Genomic DNA, 16455 nt, shown 5'->3' on the forward strand with positions numbered 1-16455 from the left:
ATATATACACACACACAATGGAATACTACCTTGCCATAAAAGAATGAAATCTTGCCATTTGCAAAAAGGATGGAGCTAGAGAGTATTATACTAAGTGAAATAAGCCACTCAGAGAAAGATTAATACTATATAATTTCACTCATATGTGCAAACAAAGAAAGAGACAAACCAAGAAACAGATTCTTAACTAGAGAACAAACAGATGGTTACTAGAGGGAAGGTGGGTAGGGGAATGGGTGAAATAGGTGAAGGGAATTAAGAGTACACTTATTTGCAGGGCGCCTGGGTGGCTCAGTCGGTTAAGCGTCCGACTTCAGCCAGGTCACGATCTCGCGGTCCGTGAGTTCAAGCCCTGCGTCGGGCTCTGGGCTGATGGCTCAGAGCCTGGAGCCTGTTTCCGATTCTGTGTCTCCCTCTCTCTCTGCCCCTCCCCCGTTCATGCTCTGTCTCTCTCTGTCTCAAAAATAAATAAACGTTAAAAAAAAAAAAAGAGTACACTTATTTGATGAGCACTGAATAATATATGGAACTGCTAAATCACTATATTGTACTCCCAAAACGAATATAACATCCTATGTTAACTCATATACAGGTATCACATCCCTTTTGAATTTATTTTTGTGTATGATAAAAGAAAGTGGTCCAGTTTCATTCTTTTGCATGTGGCTGTCCAGTTTTCCCAACACCATTTGTTGAAGAAACTTTTTCTCTTTGCCTATTCTTTCCTGCTTCATTGAAGTTTAATTGACCTTATAGTTGTGGGTTCACTTCTGGGTTTCCTATTCTGTTCTCTTGAACTATGTGTCTATTTTTCTGCCAGCATCATACTGTTTTGATCACTATAGCTTTGTAATATAATCTGGAATTGTGATGCCTCCAGCTTTGCTTTTCTTTTTCAAGTTTGCTTTCACTATTTGGGGTCTTTTGGGTTCCATACAAATTTTAGGATTGTTTGTTCTAGCTCTATGAAAAATGCTATTGGTAGGGATTGTATTAAATGTGTAGATTGCTTTGGGTACTATAGCCATTTTAACAATAAATGTTCTTCCAATCTATGAGCATGGAATGTCTTTCCATTTCTTTGTGTCATCTTCAATTTCTTTCATCAGTGATTTATAGTTTTCAGAGTACAAGTCTTCACTTCGTCGGTTAGGTTTATTCCTAGGTATCTTATGGTTTGGGGTGCATTGTACATGGGATTGATTCCTTAATTTCTCTTTCTGCTACTTCATTATTGGTGTATAGAAATGCAACGGATTTCTGTATATTGATTTTATATCCTGCAACTTTACTGAATTTGTGTATCAGTTTTAAGAGTTTTTGGTGGAGTCATTTGTGTTTTTCTACATGGACTATCATGTCATATGCAAATAGTGAAACTTTTACTACTTCCTTGTTGATTTAAATGCCTTTTATTTCTTTTTATTGTCTGATCGCTGTGGCTAGGACTTCCAATACTATGCTAAATAACAGTGGTGAGAGTGGACATCCCTGTCTTGTTCCTGACCATAGAGGGAAAGCTGTCAGTTCTTCCCCATTTGAGGGTATTAGCTGTAGGTTTTTCATAGATAGCCATTATTATGATGACATATGTTCCGTGTAAACCTACCTTGTTGAGGGTTTCTATCATGAATGGATGTTGTACTTTGTCAAATGCTTTTTCTGCATCTATTGAAATGATCACATGGTTCTTATCCTCTCTTTTATTAATTTGATACCAAATTTATTAGGTATCAAATTGATTAATTTCAAAATATTGAACCACCCTTGCTTTCCAGGAATAAATCCCACTTGATCATGGTGAATGATTTTTTTAATGTATTGTTGGATTCAGTTTGGTAGTATTTTATTGAGAACTTCTTCATCCATGATCATCAAGGATATTGACCTGTAATTCTCTTTTTTAGTACAGTGTTTATCTGGTTTTGGTATCAGGGTAATTCTGGCCCCACAGAATGAATTTGGAAGTTTTGAAAGTTTTCCTTCCTTTTTCTATTTCTTGGAAGAGTTTGAGAAGAATAGGTATTAACTCTTCTTCAGATGTCTGGTAGTATTTACCTGTGAAACTTCTGGGCCTGAACTTTTGTTTGTTGGGAGTTTTTTGATTACTGATTCCATTTTTTTGCTAATTATCAGTCTGTTCAAGTGTTCTTTTCTTTTCTTTTCTTTTAAAAAAAAATTTTTTTTAACGTTTATTTATTTTTGAGACAGAGAGACAGAGCATGAACGGGGGAGGGTCAGAGAGAGAGGGAGACACAGAATCTGAAACAGGCTCCAGGCTCCGAGCTGTCAGCACAGAGCTTGACTCGGGGCTCGAACTCACGGACCGCGAGATCATGACCTGAGCCGAAGTCGGCCGCTTAACTGACTGAGCCACCCAGGCGCCCCTCTTTTCTTTTCTTTTTTAAATAGCCTCCACCCCCAGCATGGAGCCCAACGTAGGGCTTGAACTTATGACTCTGAGATCAAGAGTCGGGTGCTTAACTGACTGCAACATCCAGGCACCTCTGTTCAAGTTTTCTATTTCAGTTTTTTAATTTCTTGTGACTTGTTTTGTGACCAAATATGTAATATATTCTGGAGAATGTTCCATGTGCACTTGAAATGAATATATATGCTACTGCTTTAGGATGGAATGTTCTGAATATATATGTTAAGTCTATCTGGTCCAGTGTATCTTTCAAGCCATTGTTTCTTTGTTGATGTTCTGTTTAGATGATCTGTTCATTGATGTTAGTGTGATGTTAAAGTCCCCTACTATTATTGTGTTATTATCAATCAGTTCCTTTGTTATTGTTTTATACATTTGGGTGCTCGCATTTTGGGTACTCCCATTTTGGATGCATAAATATTTATAATTGTTATATCTTCTTGTTGGATTATCCCCTTTATGATTATATAATTCCCTTCTTCATCTCTTGTTAGAGTCTTTGTTTTAAAGTCTAGTTTGTCCAATATAAACAGTGCTACTCTGACTTTCTTTTGACATCCATTTGCATGGTAAATGTTTCTCTCCCTCCTCACCTTCAATCTGCAGATGTCTTTAAAATGAGTCTCTTATAGGCAGCATACAGATGGGTCTTGGGTTTTGTTTTATCCATTCTGGCATCCTATGTCTTGTGATTTACTGAAAGTCCATTTACTTTCAGAGTAATTATTGATAGATGTGTACCATTATATTATTTGTTTTTGGAGATTTTCTCTGTTTCTTCCTAGTCTTTGTCACTTTTGGTTTTTCCTTCCCACTCGAAGAGTTCCCTTTAATATTTCTTGCAGGACTGGTTTAGTGGTCATGAACTCCTTTAGTTTTTGTTTGGGAAATTCTTTATCTCTCCTTATATTCTGAATGATAGCCTTGCTGGATAGAGTATTCTTGGCTGCAGATTTTTCCCATTGAATATATCATGAATATATTCACAATGAATATATCATGCCACTCCCTTCTGGCTTGCCACATTTCTTTTGAGAAATCTCCAACTAGCTTATGGGTTTTGCCTTGTGAGTTAAGGACTTTTTTAAAATATTACTGCTTTTTAAAAAAAAATTAATGTTTATTTTTGAGAGACAAAGACACAGAGTGCGAGCAGGGGAGGGCAGAGAGAGACACACACAAAATCCAAAGCAGACTCCAGGCTCTGAGCTGTCACCACAAAGTCCGATGTGGGGGTCAAACCCACAAACTACAGGATCATGACCTAAACTGAAGACGGACGCTCAACCAACTGAGCCACCCAGGTGCCCCTAACTTTACTGCTTTTAAGTTTTCCTTTATCACTTTATTTTGCAAATTTAATTACCATGTGTCTTGGTGTTGGCCTGCTTTTATTGAGTTTGATGGGAGTTCTCTGTGTATCCTGGATCTGGATGTCTGTTTCCTTCCCCAGGTTAGGGAAGTTTTCTGCTATTATCTCTTTACATAAATTATCTGTCCCCTTTTCTCTCTCTTCTGAGACTCCTATACAATGAATATTATTACGTTTGGTGGAGTCACTGAGTTCCCTAAGTCTATCCTTGTGTTGCATTCTTCTTCTTTCTCTCTTTTGTTCAGCTTCATTATTTTTCATTATTGTGTCTCCCTGGTCACTAATTTGTTTCTCTACTTCTTCCAGCCTGCTGTTCATTAACATTAAGCCTGTTTTCCAATCTTATTTATTGCATTCTTCATCTCTGACTGATTTTTTTTTTTAACTCTTTTATCTCTGTGGTAAGTGTCTTGGTGATGTCTTTTAGTCTTTTTTCAAGCCCAGCAAGTGTCCTTATGATTGTTGCTTTAAATTATCCACCAGGCATGTCACTTATATCTGTATCACTTACATCCCTAGCTGTGGCCTTATCTTGTTCTTTCATTTGGGATGAATTCCTTTGTCTTGTTTCTGCTTGTTTCTCTAAGTTTCTGCCTTCTTCTTTGTGTTAGAAAGTACAGTTATATCTCCAACTCCTGAAAGTGATGGCCTTATGAAGAAGAGGTCATGTAGTGTCTGTCACTTCAGGGAGTGTCTCCAGTATGTGCTGCATGCACTCTACTGTTATGTTTTAGCTGCTCTATCCTTCAGGCCAGTCATCTGCAGAGATTTCCTTGCCTGCTGTGGGCACTCTTTGGTCGCTAGCCTGAATGTGGTGAATTTTAACTAGGTGTGCTCTGGTCCACTTCCACCGGAAGTGAGGTCCTGCAGAACTCTCTGGTTGGAAGACATGGTGTAGGCAGGGGTTAGTGCTGGCCTACTGGGGAGGGGCCTGCTACACTGGGACTGAGTCAAGTTTGACTGAGAGGTGCAGTCCCACCAGAGCACAGGGGGGTGGGCCTTAGTGTAAGCAAGTTAGGCAGCCAGTGTCAGTGCTGCACTGCTTCCTGCAGGTGGCTCTGTGTTTATGCTGAGAAGCAAGAGAGGGAAATTGTGCCTGCCAGCTCCTTTGTTGCCAGCTCCTTTGCCAGCTTCCTGAACACTGTCTCTCAGGGACACTCTCCAGGAGGAGTGAATAATCTCCCTACTGTGTGCTTCAGGTGTTCTTCAGATCACTGTTTCCATACTGTCAGCCCTGGGTTGTTTGCCTTCCTTCTTTCCAGGAATAGGGTAGTGCCCTCAGGGCTCTTTTCCAGCCAAGCCCCACTGACCTTTAAAACTCCAGGCTTTAAGCCTCATTGGTTGCAAGAGCTCGTGAAATTCAGCCCCTCTCATTATCCAAGCCAATGGCTTTGGGGAAACATTCTTCTTGTGCATTCCCCTGTGCGCTCCTCTCTCTCCTGTCCTCTTCCACAATCACAGCTCCCTCCCCTCTGCAGCACGTGCAATCAAATAAAAATGTATGCCTTTTCTCCTATTAATCTGCCTGTTGTCAGTTTGCTGCTCAAACCCAGCCAGAGAACCTAAGAGTAGAGAAGAATCTTCCTCTCCTAAATATACATATTGATATTAAACCCCAAATTTTGATAGTGAACACTACTTCTGACAGTTCTATTTATGACTTTATTAACAGAAACAACAACCAAGCTCATCTTTAAATATCTATTTAAAAGGCATAAATGTCAACTGTGAAAAAACGAAGATGGGATGTTAAAATAGGGAGAAAGATTTCAGTCTAAGATTCAAAAAAATACTGCTAAGCTTCTGTTCTGTTAGGGAATTCACAGCTGTAAGTTTAGACTTCATCTGGTTTAGGGGAATTCAGTTTTTCTTCATACAGAGGAGCAACTCCCAATTTAACACCTTGGTATGTGGATTAAGGAGGTTGATAACTGCCATTTGCAACAGCAGCCCACCTTTTTAAAAGAAAATCATGGCAGTCTGGAAGAAAGGCACATCATATGGCAATTGGTTTAACAATCAATTGGGTAAATTGGAGAACATATAATGGCCAGCAAGGTCTCTTCTAATGGGCCCAAATCCAGGACCAGATTGTAGAACATTGCACCTCAGAGCTGGCACAGGCCTCACCATTACCTAGTCCAGTGGTCCCACACTTGGACTCAGCTATGAGCCTCCAGGACTTCTCAGGACTTCTGTTTCTAGAAAAGTGGAGTCAATATTATTTTCTCTATGCCTCCCTCTAACTATAACTTAAAATACTGGACATTATATGTAAATAAACATAAGAAGGCTCTGAAAAGTTGAGAGAAGAAGGCAGACTTGCCAAGAACTTTGGGATATCAAGAAACAACATGGTGGTGAGTTCCCGAGGTTTTCTTTTTGCCTTATATATCCCAGAAGTCCACAACCTGGATGTCAACAGGTGCAGACAAAAGAAAGATCCTATGTAAGCCTGCTCTCTTTAACCAAAAGAGAAGGAAAGGGGCAGCATAACAAGAGAAAAATCATCCAGACAATAACTGCTCTATTCCAGCCAAATGCTACAAAAAAGAACTGTGGACCCACTAACCCACACCAGTAATGCCAGGTAGAGATCCTAGAGTTCTACTCAGGCCATGCTGTAAAGAGTCATCTTAGCCACACCCCTGGAATAGTATCAAACGAGGCTGAGCAGGATTCCAGGACTTTCATCCCTACAGGGATGGGCAGTTTGAGGCCATCTCTATGATATCAGTGGAAATTACATGGGGAGTCTGGATTTCTACCCCAGCAAGCAATAATGAGGCACCCTTCCTCTACCTTCATTTTATGGTGGTGTCAGAGAAGGGCTACTTGAGGATAAGGACTTGTGTCACTAATAAGAAGGCCAGTCCCCTCTTGGTGCCAGTAAAGGCCACATGGGAAGCAATAATAAGGCACTCCTACCTCTCCCAGCCAGGGAAACATAAATGGAAGCTGAGTGCAGAGTTGAAATTCCTATCTTCACCCAGCAGTATTGAGGAGCCTCTCCCACACTCTGGCTGCACATCAACATAGTCTGAGGAAGAGATCTAGATGTCTACCCCCAGCTGGCAGTAATGAGGTGGTACCCCACCACCCTCTTCCTCTGCCAGAGTGATATCATTAAAAATCAGTTAAAACAAAAAGATTTAAGTAAGATCTAGAGTAAGATTTAAGATCTCATAACATAATACTCAAAATGTCCAGATTTCAACTGAAAATCACTTATATCATGAATCAGAAAGATCTCAAATTGAATGAAAAAATACAACCATAGATGCCAACACCAAGATGACAAAAATGTTAGGATTATCTGATAAGTATTTTAAGATAGCCATTATAAAAATGCTTCAGTGAGCAATTATGACCATGCTTGAAATAAATGAAAAATTAGAAGTCTCAGCATAAGTTATATAATATATATATAACTGTAGCAAACTCTAAAAACTATAACAAAGAGATACACTAAAAAAAATTCAAAATTAAAATACCTCTTAGAGAGGAAAATATTCATGTAATCCACAGGAAGTCAGGAAAAAGAAAACAGAACAAACAGAAAACAAAAATAAGATGGCAGACTTAAGCCATACTTTATTAAATTAGACTAAACGAGTAGGATCTAGATTCACCAATTAAAAGACAGAGGATGACAGCAAGGATTAAAAAACAGGACCTAGGGTGCCTGGCTGGCTCATTCGGTAAAGCATGTGATCTTCAACTCAGGGTTGTGAGTTTCAAGCCCCATTTTGGGTGTAAAGATTACTTAAAAATAAATCTAAAACATCAAAAAATCAAAAAAATTTAAAAACAGAAGCCAACTATGTACTGTCTAAAAAAAACTCACTTCAAATATAATGATAGAAACAGGTTAAAAGTAAAAAACAAAGCAAAAAAAAATTGAAAAAGATATATCATGCAAATATTAATCAAAACAAACCAGGGGTAGTTAGCAGGATACAGAAGAACTCAACAACATCAAACAAGAGTATCTAACTGATATTTATAGAACACTCCACCCAACTCAGCAGAAAACACATTCTTTTCAAGTTTCCCTGAATATTTCCAAGATAAATGTATTCTGAATGAACTATAGTGAAACTAACCAAATTTAGAAAAATTGAAATCATACAGAGTATGCTCTCTGATCATGTTGGAATCAAATTAGAAGTCAATAATTACAAAATAATGAAAAACTCCAAACACTTGGAAACAAAATTAAATGAAAATACAACATATCAAAAATTGTTGTGCACAACTGAAGCACTGCTGAGAGGAAAATGTATAGCTCTAAGTGCATACATTAGAAAAGAGAAAAGTTTCAAATCAATTATCTTAATTCCCACCTTATGAACCTAGAAAAAGAAGAGAAAATAAGAAGTAGAAAGAAAAACATAGTAAACATAAGAGTATAAATTAGTGAAATTGAAAAGAGTAAAATAGAGAAAATCAATGAAACAAAGAACTGGTTCTGTGAGATGCTCAGTGAAATTGACAAACCTTTAGCATGATTGACAAAGAAAAAAACAGAAGTCACAAATTACTAATATCAGTAATAAAGCAAGGATATTATGATAGACTCTGCAGATGTTAAAAGAATAATAAGTGAATACTATAAAAAAAACTCTACATTCAGAAATTTGACAACTTAGGTGAAATGAACTACTTCCTTGAAAAATATAAACTACCACAACTCATCCAATACAAAACAGGTAATTTGAATCACTCTATAACGATTAAGGAAATAGAATTCATAAGTTAAAAGCTTCTAAAATAGTGGTGCCTTTGTGTCTCTGTTGGCTGAGTGTCTAACTCTTGATTTTGGCTCCAGTCATGATCGAAGGGTCATGGGATCAAGCTTGGGATTCTCTCTCTCTCTCTCTCTGCCCCTTTCCCCCACTGACATGCTCACTCTCTAAAATTAAAAAAAAAAAAAAAGCTTCCAAAATAGAAATCTCCAAACCTAGATAGTTTTACTAAAGAACTCTAAAGAACGTTTAAAAGAATTAACACCAATTCTATACAATCTCTTCAAAAACTTAGAGGAGGTGGGAAAAACTTCTGAATTCATTTTATGAAGCTGGTATTGCTCTGATAGCAAAACTAGACAAAGACAAAAAGAAAAAGAAAAGAAAAAGGAAAGGAGTGGGGAGGGAAGGGAAGGGAAAGGGAAGGAAAGGGAACTACAGACCAACATCCTTCATGAATACTTCACAAAATATTAAAAAATTGCATTAAGCAATATTTAAACCAAATATGACCAAGTGGAGTTTATTCCAGGGATACAAGGGTGATTCAATATTTGAAAATCAATCAGTGTGCTCTATCATATCAACAAGCTAAAGAAGAAAAACTACATAATCATATTGATTGATACAGAAAAAACATTTGACAAAATTCAGCACTTAATTCATGATTTAAAATTCTCGGGGAAAACAGAAATAAAGGGAAACTTCCTTAATTTGATAAAGGGCAAATACAAAAAAAAATCTACAGCTAACATACTCAATGGTGAAACAATGCTTCCTGTTATGGGCTGAATTGTGTCCCCCCCAATGCATATGTTGAAGTCATAATGCCCAATACTTCAGAACTTGACTGTATTTGGAGACAGAGCCTTTAAGGAGTTAATTAAATTAAAATGAGGCTGTTAGGTATCCTCACAAGCAGAGGAGATTAGAACACCAGAGGAGACAGATATCAGAGTGCGTGTGTGAAGAGACAGCAAGAGGCCAGGCCAGCCATGTGCAAACCAAAGAGAGGCCTCAAAAGAAACCAAATCTGCTTACTTTGATCTTGGACTTCTAGCCTCCAAAACCTGAGAAAATAAAATTCTGTTGTTTAAGCCATTCTGTAGTATTTTGCTATGGCAACCCCAGCAAACTAATACACTTTTCCTCTAGGATCAGGGATAAGGCAAGGATGTCTGTTCTCTCTCTTGGGCCCCATCTGTAAACTGACCAATCAGGATCCCAGGAATGAGACCCAACAATCTGTATTTGTTTTTCTTTAAGCTTATTTATTTATTTTGAGAGAGAGAGAGAGAGAGAGAGAGAGAATGCACACAAGCGAGGGAGGGGCAGAGAGAGAGAGAGAAAGGGAGAGAGAGAGAATTCCATGCAGGATCCCCACTGTTAGCACAGAGCCCCACAAACAGATCGAACCCATGAACTGGAGATCATGACCTGAGCTGAAATCAAGAGTTGGACACTTAACCAAATGAGCCACCGAGGTGCCCCAAGAATCTGTATTTTTAACAACTTTCTTGGCTATTTTCAAAAAGCCATTAACATGCAGCCTGACACTGGTGTGTACAATACCATTTAAAAATCACTGAGATAGCCCAGCTTCTTGGTGATGCATGGATTCCTTCCAGCAACCTCCCCACAGGTGATCCCTAGGTAGCTGCTTGAGTGGACCCACTGCTGGTCAATTCAGCCCATCCTACTATGGGAGAGCATCATGGTAGGAATGCTCTTCAATTTTCAGCTCAAATCCACCTCCCTATAAGATGTCATTGGATCTAGGGCTTTTCTGTGGGCCAACTCTTCACCCCCTGTTTCTCTCATTAGATAAGGTTTCAAGTTCCCTCACTATCCTGGCCTCACTAATCCCGATATATTCAGCACTGAGGGTTTTCCCAGGATGTGGAACATTCAGTGCTAAAACTGAGAAAGTACTGGTCACATGCAGACTAAGTTGGCCACCCTAAAATTAAATTTTTCAGTTCTTCTTTTCTTATTGACATATAATTTACAGACTGAGGGAGGGAAGATGGTGGCATAGGAGGACGCTGGGCTCACCTCGTCCTGCTGATCACTTAGATTCCACCTACACCTGCCTAAATAACCCAGAAAACTGCCAGAAGACTAGCAGAACAGATTCTCCGGAGCCAAGCGCAGATGAGAGGCCCACGGAAGACGGTGGAAGGGCGGAGAGGCGGTGCACGCTACACGGACTGGCAGGAGGGAGCCGGGGTGGAGGGGCAGCCCGCGGGCCAAGCAGAGACCCCGAGTCTGGCTTGCAAAAGTGGAGGGGGCGGATGGAGTGTGTTCTGACAGCAAGCGGGACTTAACATCTGGAAGGTTATAAGTTAACAGCTCTGCTCAGAGAGCGGGAAGGCTGGAAGACAACGGGAGGGAGATTTGTTGAGCCCTGGACGACAGAGCTCAGCTTGGCGGGAAACAAAGGCGCTTGCCAGCGCCATCTCCCTTGCCCATCCCCAGCCAAAATCCCAAAGGGAACCAGTTCCCGCCAGGGAACTTGCTTGCACCGTGCAAACACCCAAAGCTGTGCTTCTGCGGATCCATCCCTCCGGCAGCGGGTCTGACTCTCTCCCAGTGCCGCAGGGCCCCTGCCGAAGAGGATCACCGAAGGATAAGTGAGCTGAGCCTACCCCTCCCGCCCCTGTGCAACTTGCCGATCCACCCCAGCTAATACGCCAGATCCCCAGCACCACAAGCCTGGCAGTGTGCAAGTACCCCAGACATGGGCCACACCACCCCACAGTGAATCCTGCCCCTATGAGAGGGGAAGAGAAGGCACACACCAGTCTGACTGTGGCCCCAAGGGTGGGCTGGGGGCAGACATCAGGTCTGACTGCGGCCCCGCCCACCAACTCCAGTTATACACCACAGCACAGGGGAAGTGCCCTGCAGGTCCGCATCACTCCAGGGACTATCCAAAATGACGCAACGGAAGAATTCCCCTCAAAAGAATCTCCAGGAAATAACAACAGCTAACGAATTGATCAAAAATGATTTAAACAATATAACAAAAAGTGAATTTAGAATAATAGTCATAAAATTAATCGCTGGGCTTGAAAACAGTATAGAGGACAGCAGAGAATCTATTGCTACAGAGATCAAGGGACTAAGGAACAGTCACGAGGAGCTGAAAAACGCTTTAAATGAAATGCAAAACAAAATGCAAACCACCACAGCTCGGATGGAAGAGGCAGAGGAGAGAATAGGTGAACTAGAAGATAAAGTTATGGAAAAAGAGGAAGCTGAGAAAAAGAGAGATAAAAAAATCCAGGAGTATGAGGGGAAAATTAGGGAACTAAGTGATACACTAAAGAAAAATAATCTATGCATAATTGGTATACCAGAGGAGGAAGAGAGAGGGAAAGATGCTGAAGGGGTACTTGAAGAAATCATAGCTGAGAACTTCCCTGAACTGGGGAAGGAAAAAGGCATTGAAATCCAAGAGGCACAGAGAACTCCCTTCAGACATAACTTGAATCGATCTTCTGCATGACATACCATAGTGAAACTGGCAAAATACAAGGATCAAGAGAAAATTCTGAAAGCAGCTAGGGATAAACATGCTCTGACATATAAAGGGAAACCTATAAGACTTGTGACCGATCTCTCTACTGAGACTTGGCAAGCCAGAAAGGAATGGTAGGAGATATTCAATGTGATGAACAGAAAAAATATGCAGCCGAGAATCCTTTATCCAGCAAGTCTGTCATTTAGAATAGAAGGAGAGATAAAGGTCTTCCCAAACAAACAAAAACTAAAGGAATTCTTCACCACTAAACCAGCCCTACAAGAGATCCTAAGGGGGATCCTGTGAAACAAAGTACCAAAGACATCACTACAAGCATGAAACCTACAGACATCACAATGACTCTAAACCCATATCTTTCTATAATAACACTGAACGTAAATAGACTAAATGCGCCAACCAAAAGACATAGGGTATCAGAATGGATAAAAAACAAGACCCATCTATTTGCTGTCTACAAGAGACTCATTTTAGACCTGAGGACACCTTTAGATTCAGAGTGATGGGGATGGAGAACTATTTATCATGCTACTGGAAGCCAAAAGAAAGCTGGAGTAGCCATACTTATATCAGACAAACTAGACTTTAAATTAAAGGCTGTAACAAGAGATGAAGAAGGACATTATATAATAATTACAGGGTCTATCCATCAGGAAGAGTAACAATTATAATTGTCTATGCACCGAATACGGGAGCCCCCAAATATATAAAACAATTACTCACAAACACAAGCAACCTTATTGATAAGAATATGGTAATTGCAGGGGACTTTAACACCCCACTTACAGAAATGGATAGAACATCTAGACACACGGTCAATAAAGAAACAAGGGCCCTGAATAATACATTGGATCAGATGGACTTGACAGATATATTTAGAACTCTGCATCCCAAAGCAACAGAATATACTTTCTTCTCGAGTGCACATGGAACATTCTCCACAATAGATACCGGGTCACAAAACAGCCCTTCATAAGTATACAAGAATTGAGATCATACCATGCATACTTTCAGACCACAATGCTATGAAGCTTGAAATCAACCACAGGAAAAAGTCTGGAAAACCTCCAAAAGCATGGAGGTTAAAGAACACCCTACTAAAGAATGAGTGGGTCAACCAGGCAATTAGAGAAGAAATTAAAAAATATATGGAAACAAACAAAAATGAAAATACAACAATCCAAACGCTTTGGGATGCAGCAAAGGCAGTCCTGAGAGGAAAATACATTGCAATCCAGGCCTATCTCAAGAAATAAGAAAAATCCCAAATACAAAATCTAACAGCACACCTAAAGGAAATAGAAGCAGAACAGCAAAGACAGCCTAAACCCAGCAGAAGAAGAGAAATAATAAAGATCAGAGCAGAAATAAACAATATAGAATCTAAAAAAACTGTAGAGCAGATCAACGAAACCAAGAGTTGGTTTTTTGAAAAAATAAATAAAATTGACAAACCTCTAGCCAGGCTTCTCAAAAAGAAAAGGGAGATGACCCAAGTAGATAAAATCATGAATGAAAATAGAATTATTACAACCAATCCCTCAGAGATACAAGCAATTATCAGGGAATACTATGAAAAATTATATGCCAACAAACTGGACAACCTGGAAGAAATGGACAAATTCCTAAACACCCACACACTTCCAAAACTCAATCATGAGGAAATAGAAAGCTTGAAAAGACCCATAACCAGTGAAGAAATTGAATCAGTTATCAAAATTCTCCCAACAACTAAGAGTCCAGGACCAGATGGCTTCCCAGGGGAATTCTACCAGAGGTTTTTTTTTTTTGTTTTTTTTTTAACGTTTTATTTATTTTTGAGACAGAGAGAGACAGAGCATGAACGGGGGAGGGGCAGAGAGAGAGGGAGACACAGAATCGGAAGCAGGCACCAGGCTCTGAGCCATCAGCCCAGAGCCCAACGCGGGGCTCGAACTCATAGACCGCGAGATCGGGACCTGAGCTGAAGTCGGACATTTAACCGACTGAGCCACCCAGGCGCCCCTCTACCAGACGTTTAAAGCAGAGATAATACCTATCCTTCTCAAGCTATTCCAAAAAATAGAAAGGGAAGGAAAACTTCCAGACTCATTCTATGAAGCCAGTATTACTTTCATTCCTAAACCAGAGACCCAATAAAAAAAAAGAGAACTACAGGCCAATATCCCTGATGAATATGGATGCAAAAATTCTCAATAAGATACTAGCAAATCGAATTCAACAGCTTATAAAAAGAATTATTCACCATGATCAAGTGGGATTCATTCCTGGGATGCAGAGCTGGTTCAACATTCGCAGATCAATCAACGTGATACATCACATTAATAAAAGAAAAGATAAGAACCATATGATCCTGTCAATCGATGCAGAAAAGGCATTTGATAAAATTCAGCAACGTTTCTTAATAAAAACCCTCGAGAAAGTGGGGATAGAAGGAACATACTTAAACATCATAAAAACCATTTATGAAAAGCCCACAGTTAACATCATCCATGATCCTGAGATCAGGAACACAACAGGGATGCCCACTCTCACCGCTGTTGTTTAACATAGTGTTGGAACTTCTAGCATCAGCAATCAGATAACAAAAGGAAATCAAAGGCATCAAAATTGGCAAAGATGATGTCAAGCTTTCACTTTTTGCAGATGACATGATATTATACATGGAAAATCCGATAGACTCCACCAAAAGTCTGCTAGAACTGATACACGAATTCAGCAAAGTCGCAGGATACAAAATCAATGTACAGAAATCAGTTGCATTCTTATACACTAACAATGAAGCAATAGAAAGACAAATAAAGAAACTGATCCCATTCACAATTGCACCAAGAAGCATAAAATACCTAGGAATAAATCTAACCAAAGATGTAAAAGATCTGTATGCTGAAAACTATAGAAAGTTTATGAAGGAAATTGAAGAAGATATAAAGAAATGGAAAAACATTCCGTGCTCATGGATTGGAAGAATAAATATTGTCAAAATGTCAATACTACCCAAAGCTATGTACACATTTAATGCAATCTCAATCAAAATTGCACCAGCATTCTTCTCAAAGCTAGAACAAGCAATCCTAAAATTCGTATGGAACCACAAAAGGCCCCGAATAGCCAAAGGAATTTTGAAGAAGACCAAAGTAGGAGGCATCACAATCCCAGACTTTAGCCTCTACTACAAAGCTGTCATCATCAAGACAGCATGATATTGGCACAAAAACAGACACATAGACCAATGGAATAGAATAGAAACTCCAGAACTAGACCCACAAATGTATGGCCAACTAATCTTTGACAAAGCAGGAAAGAACATCCAATGGAAAAAAGACAGTCTCTTTAACAAATGGTGCTGGGAGAACTGGACAGCAACATGCAGAAGATTGAAACTAGACCACTTTCTCACACCATTCACAAAAATAAACTCAAAATGGATAAAGGACCTGAATGTGAGACAGGAAACCATCAAAACCCTAGAGGAGAAAGCAGGAAAAGACCTCTCTGACCTCAGTCGTAGCAATTTCTTACTTGACACATCCCCAAAGGCAAGGGAATTAAAAGCAAAAATGAACTACTGGGACCTTATGAAGATAAAAAGCTTCTGCACAGCAAAGGAAACAACCAACAAAACTAAAAGGCAACCAACGGAATGGGAAAAGATATTTGCAAATGACATATCGGACAAAGGGTTAGTATCCAAAATCTATAAAGAGCTCACCAAACTCCACACCTGAAAAACAAATAACCCAGTGAAGAAATGGGCAGAAAATATGAATAGACATTTCTCTAAAGAAGACATCCGGATGGCCAACAGGCACATGAAAAGATGCTCAACGTCGCTCCTTATCAGGGAAATACAAATCAAAACCACACTCAGGTATCACCTCACGCCAGTCAGAGTGGCCAAAATGAACAAATCAGGAGACTATAGATGCTGGAGAGGATGTGGAGAAATGGAAACCCTCTTGCACTGTTGGTGGGAATGCAAATTGGTGCAGCCACTCTGGAAAGCAGTGTGGAGGTTCCTCAAAAAATTAAAAATAGACCTACCCTATGACCCAGCAGTAGCACTGCTAGGAATTTACCCAAGGGATACAGGAGTACTGATGCATAGGGGCACTTGTACACCAATGTTTATAGCAGCACTCTCAACAATAGCCAAATTATGGAAAGAGCCTAAATGTCCATCAACTGATGAATGGATAAAGAAATTGTGGTTTATATACACAATGGAGTACTACGTGGCAATGAGAAAGAACGAAATATGGCCCTTTGTAGCAACGTGGATGGAACTGGAGAGTGTGATGCTAAGTGAAATAAGCCATACAGAGAAAGACAGATACCATATGTTTTCACCCTTATGTGG

This window comes from Lynx canadensis, chromosome A3 (assembly GCF_007474595.2).
Source record: "Lynx canadensis isolate LIC74 chromosome A3, mLynCan4.pri.v2, whole genome shotgun sequence".
NCBI lineage: Eukaryota > Metazoa > Chordata > Mammalia > Carnivora > Felidae > Lynx > Lynx canadensis.